This window comes from Thermobia domestica, chromosome 6, assembly GCF_964235325.1.
Source record: "Thermobia domestica chromosome 6, izTheDome1.hap1.1, whole genome shotgun sequence".
NCBI classification, from domain to species: Eukaryota; Metazoa; Arthropoda; class Insecta; order Zygentoma; family Lepismatidae; genus Thermobia; species Thermobia domestica.
This window is the reverse complement of record NC_137459.1, coordinates 114,237,092-114,245,718: the sequence shown is the minus strand read 5'-3', so window position 1 is coordinate 114,245,718 and position 8,627 is coordinate 114,237,092.

Sequence of the window (8,627 nt, the reverse complement as noted above, 5' to 3'; positions counted from 1 at the left end):
TTCGAGCAGTACTGCGAACTATAGAGTATGTTTAATATAGGGAATTTCAGTTCAATTTTTGCCTCTTTGTTATTATTAATTATTAATACTTTTAAAAGGAGTAAAGATACTGGGTTTGTTATTTACTTCTTTCATTTACATAGAACGGGACGAATACTACTTTTTCCATCTACTGACGGGACGGCCGGGACACGCCACTAAAACAGGACTGTCCCGGTCAAAACGGGACGTATGGTCGCCCTACGATAGCGACAAAAAATATTTTTTTCCGATTGGAGACTTTTTTGGGTGATTTTTAAATGACGATTTACCTACTTACACATTTAGCGACTTTTTGCTCCAAACAAAATGTTCATCTGTAGAGAAGCATTATTAGTTCAAAACAGTTTTTACGTTCTTTTTTTCTGTTTGTTTGTTTTAATCAGCGCAACTGATGAAGAGTTTGGAAATACAGCATACTCACTGCCCCACAATCCTGCATTGTTATGTTACCCTTGCCCTCTAACGAAGAACAACTACAAACTTGATGTCCTTTAGTTCGCAGAGTTTCCGTTGAGAAACACACGTAATACATCATTACCGATAGCAACAAGATTAGCTATAGATTGCGTGAATAAAGGCGAAGAAGATGTTTGTTATATTTGTCCTTTGGGGTCTTTTAATTATTCTGCACTTTTTCTTTTACAAAAAAATTGCTTAACGTAAGTACTGTAGTGTTAATTATTTCGGAACTATTTTGACCACAATATGAACAAAAGTACCCGAAACAACCTGAAATGATCCCTGAATTAAAGGATTGGTTGCGCCCTATTTACAAAGATGTGAGTAGAACCAACGGCGCAAATCTGTCTTCAACATTGGGGGGGGGGGGGGTAAGACCGTTACCATACTTTTTTTGGCGATGTCCAAGATACTTATGAAGTTGAAAAACAATGTTGTGGAGGATCAGAGTTGTCTTCAGCGTTGGGAGGCTGCAGATTTGAGGCTTATTCTGGGGGACATCTATTTTATCTCACGTTCCTTTGTAGCAATCGGACAAAAATAATCAAATTTCTCCCAAAAAACACATTTCAAATCGGATTATTGGGGAGAAGTCCCCCTCAGTTCCAAGATTTTAGGGGACATGTATCCGTCATCCCCCCCACGGATTTGCGCCAGTGAGTAGAAGATATTGTTTAGTTTACATCTACAACTTTAAAACAATGCTTATAGACAATGAATTTCTCTATTATTTTTTATAGCGACTTTTCACCCAAAATTGGAGTCGTCATATCCCGTTTCGCAAACTTATTGCCAACATTTTGGAAACTGGTTGCGAAGAGAGCTACAATGGATGAGTCGAGTTATTTCGTCGCTTCCGCTGTGAACCTAAGTACAAGATTCCAAAGAGATTAAGAAAAAATGAAATGAAACCTTTGAGTTTTACGTCCCACAGTTATGCCGGTTAGGCTAAAGGAGACGCTGATGATAAGCAATGAATGAAATGGTGGAATGAAGAAAGTGGAAGGAAACGGGAGAACCCCGAGGAAACCCACGCACAAGGTGTTTGTCCATCACAAAGTTCATTTGACGGGGGCTGGGATCGAACCCGGGACCCCAAGTACCGGAGGTGAACGCTCTACCACTGAGCCACCGCAGCTCTTAAGAGATTAAGAGTCACAAACATAGTCACTTTCAATTTTGTAATATATATAGGTCTATATATTGCATCACTGACTAATAACTAAAATCCTTGGACTGTATATATAAAAGTCGCCCCCTGCCCGTAAAAAGCTTCATTCGAACTCGGAATCGAACAATTGCATCTGTAAAACAGTGCTGATTTGATTTTAACGTTCCTTTCAGCAGCAAGGCTGTATGAGACGTGGACCTACAGATTAACGTGGAATCCGAACCACATAAGTTCCGGCCGGGAATCGAAAAAATGAAATGAAATCTTTGAGTTTTATGTCCTACGGTTATGCCGGTTAGGCTAATGGAGACGGTGATGAGTAATGAATTAAATAGTGGAATGAAGAAAGTGGGAGGAAACGGGAGAACCCCGAGAAAACCCACGCACACGGTGTTTGTCCACCACAAGGTTCACTTGGCGGGGCTGGGATCGAACCCGGGACCCCAAGCACCAGAGGTGAACCTTCTACCACTGAGCCACCGCAGCCCCCGGCCGGGAATCGAACCCGGGTGTCCCACGCCAAAGGCGTGTTCACTAACCACTTAGCCACGAGGGAGCTCATCTATAAGGCAGTGTAAGCAAACAAAAAAACGCACACTGGATGTTTGCGCAACTGAGGATCAAAACATTCTCAATGGAGTATGAGAAATAGTTAACGCCAATCAAAGTGTGCTTTTGCTTATTTATTACTTCGTTAATACTTAATTCCTTCTAGAAATAGTGAAACTATACTATGAAGAAACACTAATAAACTAATAACAATTACGTTGTATTTCTTACCACACCACGACCATTTTTGCCACCCATAGAATTTGAACCTAGTACTATACTGCATTAGTCACGCCGTAACGAAAGATGAAATCCAAACACCTGGCACTCGTAGCTGTTGAAGCTGTGTTGTAGCTACCTGTATATCACGCGTACTCCTCAACATAAATACCTCACAGCCCAAAGCCAGGAAACATCACAGACAGAAGACAGGGGCACAAGCAGTGCCTGACACTTCACGAACTCTAAACCCGCCAAGACACAACTCAACATGACCTTCAATTACGTTCTAGAAACCAAACCAATGCTAAGGCACAAACTTACCAACTTCCTATATGAAAACACAAGAAAAAAATCTAACTTTTTTGGTTCCAAAGTGATGACATAACAATAATACTAAAAAGGTTTTAATTTTCAGTAACCCAAACATTAATTAACTAGGGAACATAACAAAGCAAAAATAAATAAAAATAAAAATAAATTAAATTAAAAAATAAAAATCTGACAAGTAAACTCTCCCTGACTACTTTTTTTTTAAAAAATTTCAGTGAGGCTGTAAAATATGTCAGTATCTTCGTAAAATATATATATTTCAATGTAAACAAGTTCTTTAAACAAAAGAAAGCTTTGTAGTAGAGCGCTTACCTCTGACGCGTTAGGTCCCTGGTTCGATTCCTGCTCCCGACAAATAGCCTCTTGGTGAACACTGTAGGTGTGGTTATTCTTAAGACTTTCCAGTTTCCTTACATTTTCTTGATTCCACCATTATCATGTATCTCATTGTCACCTTCTCTCTTACATTGATGTACAATCATGGGGCGTTAAACTAAAAGAAAAAAAAATGCAAATATCCTAGTAAAAATGAGTTTTCTAGACTACACAAGTGGCCCCGCGTAGGGTAGTTGCTAGCGCTCTCGCCTTCGGTGCGAACGGTTCCGGGTTCGATCCCGGGGGAGAACTCGGTCGAAAAAGTATCAAAAGATTTTAAGTCCAGCCATCCTGAATGAGGTTTCCTTGGGTTTTCCTCATTCACAGCAGGCAAATGCCGGAGTGGTACCAGACATATAGGTCCCAGGCCGTTTTCTTCCTTCCCCAATCCTTTCTTCCCTTCCTTTCCCCGGATAGTGTACTCGCCGAGGAAAGTCATCCCTCATATGGGGTAACAAGGCCATTGATGCCGAAAGCCCAGAAATCTAAATCCTAAATCTTCACTACACAAGGAAATTTCCGCGCTGAAAACGGTTTATTAGCAATTATGTTAAGCAGTCCTGTAGTAAATCTGCACCAAGTAATAAATCGTCACATATAAAATGGAATGAATAAACACATAACATTCATTTTGCTACCTTGAAACATAATATGTTTCAAAACATTAATATTCAAAGTTTTTTCAAAATTCAGATTCACCCATTCCATTCTCCTCAATCATTTACGAGTTACAATAGTAAGAATTGTAGTCATAAACTACATTACTTACTTAGTACTATATTAAAGCAAGTTGCACTAAAAGAATATATAATTAATGGAATATTTAACTAAAGTAATAGTTAACTATTGTACTTACCCAGGCTTTTGTTTCCTTCCTCTCTTCTGTTCCGTTTGTAAACAACCTCGTTTCGCAAGCAAAAGACGGTAGTTCAATGACGTCAGCCATGGCGAAAGAAAGAGTGTCTATAGGCGGTCTGGATCTTACACATAGATGGACGTATATAACGTATAGCTGAAGTATTTAACATACGTATACGTATGTAAAATACGGAAAATTGTTAGATGTCAGACATCCTGCAGCGACATGATGTAACATCTAAGCGGGTAAAAGGCAGTACCTCTGTAGTATATGGATAAAGTACGCTCCGTACAGATTTCCTTAGTAAACATAACGAATCCTTGTATTTGTACAATATACCGCTGTCCGGATAATGGATTTTTCTCAGTGTGGCGTGTTATTTCTCATCATTTTGCTAATATGATAATCATTGTAAATCAAACAAAATATATATTATTTTAAACTCTGTTAAACTAACTTTTGTGACACACAGAGTTTGACCCTGGTTTAGCAGATACGCAGTAGTGACCAACAGATTCCCTTTTGTTGTATGTATACCTTATGTAAATAAACAATCATCATCATTATATATTTTCTCTCTTATTCCATTTTGCAATTGTTAAATAAGATTAACAAAAGGTTGTAAGAACTAATAGCGTTATATTAACAAAGGTTCACCAAGTAGTTTATAAAATAATTTCGTCCTTAATTGTAATGGAATTGCAGGGGCTTATCGCCCAGCCTTGATAGGAAGAAGAAGCATATACAGTTTATTGCATTGCAGATAGCATACCCTACAGGAAAATTAAATTGTAGGTCACACTCTATCACTGTACTACCACACCAAACTAGTAATATTCCAAGACAAGAACCATTGTCTTGTTCTACAATTAACACTAGACTAGCAAGTGATAACACAATACGTGTACAGAAACCAATACATAGTCATTCGGGGAGTAGCCAGCAAGTTATTCTAGAGGGTCTTGAATTTTACAAACTAAAAACAAATAAAAAGTTTCTTTCAAGATTATGAAAGAATTAATAACACATAGATACATACGTATTTCAGAAGTACATATTATTATTATTATTAATAATAATAATAATAATAATAATAATAATAATAATATAGTAGTAGTGGTAGTAGTAGTATAGTAGTAGTAGTAATAGTAGTAGTAGTAGTAGTAGTAGTAGTAGTAGTAGTAGTAGTATAGTAGTAGTAGTAATAATAGTAGTAGTAGTAGAAGTAGTAGTAGTATATTTCATATATGCTACATTTCTGAGACTTGAGTCTTGATAGTACGTGAAGTTAAGATCAAATATTATGTTACGAACGGCAAATGATGGCTTAACACCAAAAACACATTCCTCGCCGGGACCGGGGTAGTCTGTTTTATGTTTATTAAACGTTTCTAATAATTACAGCAAATGATGGATGTTTATAATAGAATGTGAAAGAATACAGTTTTAAAAGAATTAAACTACGTCAACATGTTAAAATAATTAAAAGAACCAAATAAATCAGCCACTTTGTACTCTCGTTTGCTTAACTGGATGAACCGAGGCCTAAAGGAAAATAGTTTTCTGCCCAAATCTCATAAGCAGTGGGATATTTTAATATTATAGAAATTGACCCTCCTTCTCCTTAGAAGTGTAGTTTTCAAGACGCTGAAACATATAGTATTTTATTACTTTTATTTAAAAGTTCAAATACCGAGTTTCACGAATCTAACTTAAACAATTTTTCCTTAATTTATTTACATATTTTCTGAGTAAGTAATGGGGAATTCGAACATAAAAAGTGCTCCCTTTGCTCTTTCCCTTTTATGTGTTCAATTTTCAGTTTTTTTTTTTTTTTAAACAGGAAAATTTATATGCCAAGTTTCATTTTACTAGCTTCAGAAACTTGCGAGATACACTACCCTTTAAAAAAAATCTTGCCCCACCCTTTTTACGATACTTATTTCCAAAAATTCTTTCTTATGTCCTACTTTAATAAGAAAATTATATTTTATAATTAAAATTTAACGACTCTACTTGTAGTAGTATGCCCAAAAAATCACTCATCTTTACTCTTTTATATAAGAGTACAGAAGATAAATACAGTCAAACAAATGGACTTCCATGAACAGTTTCCGATTTCTTATAACTAACTTATTCGTACATTTCCCGCAAGCTGTGGTTTTAAATTCGTCCTCTGTCAAGGCCCAGGTTTCAAAAAGGAACTAACTGGAAATATAATAATATTATGTATTTATGTAATTGTGTGTAATATGTATAAATTTATTGTCTTATTGAAGCTTTCGTAATCTGGAAATAAACTTTTGATTTGCTTTTAATACATAAAAAGCCTGCTCCCCTAGAAAAAATTGCAGGCCACACCCCTAAATGACTATGTAGTAATTTCTGCAAAAATGGCACAGGACCTAAAATTTAGTCTAGTGCCTATATTTTTAGGACTTGTGCCGTTTAGGACTTATGAATGTCACCCACTGTAATGCATAATAAATGTTCTTTGTTCAATTTTAAATTTACTGCGTTCTTTATGTGTACAGCTGGTATTTAATGTTCACTCGTGAAATGTCTAGTGAGCTTTTGTCCTAATTAAGTAAACTTTGGTGGATTTTTGTCCTACTCTTAATAAAATACGCTCCGCATAGTATATATTGCAATTCTGAATGTTAGCTTGGTTTCAGAAGTCTGGTAAAATATGCTTTTTAAACATTTTTTTTATATTTTTTATTTATTTATTTTTGTTTTTGGAATTTGTCTTGGGATTCTCGTATCTCCATTCGAAAGAAACTAATTTCTTAACTAATTATGTAATTAATTCTTAGAATGAAATAGGTTGTATTATGTAACTCGTGTATAAGTGCAGAAAAGATAGTGATAATAATAATCTTAGTAATACAAATATAGCTGTTACTGTTGGAATTAGCTACGTTCGTAACATTATTGCTAAGTAGTTGCTGCATCGTCCCAATTTCGTGTGGTGGTGGCGAATTTCAGAACTAAAGCAAGTGAATGAAAAAGGCACAAGTCCTAAATGGCACAAGTCCTAAAAGGCAGAAGTCTTAAACGCCAGAAGTCCTAAAAATCATATCGTGGCAAAGTCCTAAACGGCAGAAGTCATAAACTGCAGAAGTCCTAAACGGCAGAAGTCCTAAACTGCAGAAGTCCTAAAATTTAGGTCTAGTGCCTATATTTTTAGGACTTCTGCCGTTTAGGACTTCTGGATGTCACCCGTAGGGCTTATATCCGGAGAACTTCATATAATGTATCCAAATTCAAACTATCACTTAACTCAGTATGAAGTGCTTATTCCATTAAAAATAATAAAAAATAAACGAAAGATTGATTTAGAGGCCGTTCAAAAATTTTATTGGCCCTGATCCAATAATCCGACATATTTCATTCAATCAAAAATTTTCTTGTTTGGCCTTATATCTGGAAAACTGTGGAGAACAGCATATAGTGTAGCCAAACTCAAACTATCACTTAACTCAGTATGATATGCTTATTCCGTTAAAAAAAAAAAAAAAAAAAAACGAAATTTCGATTTAGGGGCTGTTCAAATATGTTGTGGCCCCTGGTCCAAAAACTAGTTATTGGCCACGATCGCAACGTTTTGATCTACTTTTTGGATTACTCCTATTCATCCTAAGAAGATGAAACTTGTTTTTACTGTATTATAGTTCACATTAAACATTTCAACTTCTGAACTTAATATTTTATTTTCATTCTCCAATTGTTTCTCTGAGTAGTGGGTTGGTACGATTGAAATGTCCAACTTCAAATATTGTGGGGACCCATTTTTTTCGACACAACAATGGATGTACCAATGTGATACATACGAAGTCACAAATTCAGTATATTTTCGGGAAATAGTTTAGGATCCTCAGTCAGTTAGGAGGCAAGTGTTGTTGAACAGGATCATGTGAAAATTCATAATGGAAAACACAATTGCGAGTAATTTTCGCTTACGAGTTCAAACTAAGACACTCTCTACATGTAGCCACGATAACCATCAACAGTGCATTTACAAGAGAATTTACGACAATTTACGCCCACATGTTGCTCAAAGTACGCTGCAGTATCTCCGTGAGCTGCAGTATGGAACATGTTCTAACCCGTCGTACTCTACTGGTGTCTTTTGCACCTACTACATCCTCTCCCAGCACCTCAAACCCTTATTAACAGGGAAGAATTTTTCTATTGACCAGGCGATGCAAAGTACGATTGAGGACCCTTTTGCACCGTACCGTACTTCTTTCATCATGGATTCCAATCATTGTTTGATCGATAGCAAAATTATGTAGCTACAGCCCAGCGTTTCCCAACCTTTTTCAACTTGCGGCACACTACGGGTGTTACTTGGATTCTCGCGGCACACTTGTAGATATTATTATTTGTAAATATAAAACACAGTGGTATTTTTTCTATGATTACACAGAGAAGAAAGCTCGATCACTGGTTTTCCCCCGTGGTAAATCATTATGCTTATTTCTTATTCTAATCTAAAAATAGAAAACAATTGCAATGAAATATTGGACTCAGGTTTTTAAAAATACGCTTTCTTTTTAAAAACTGTATCGAACCTTTTACTAAGAAGGAAGATCACTAAATAACAAATGAACAAAC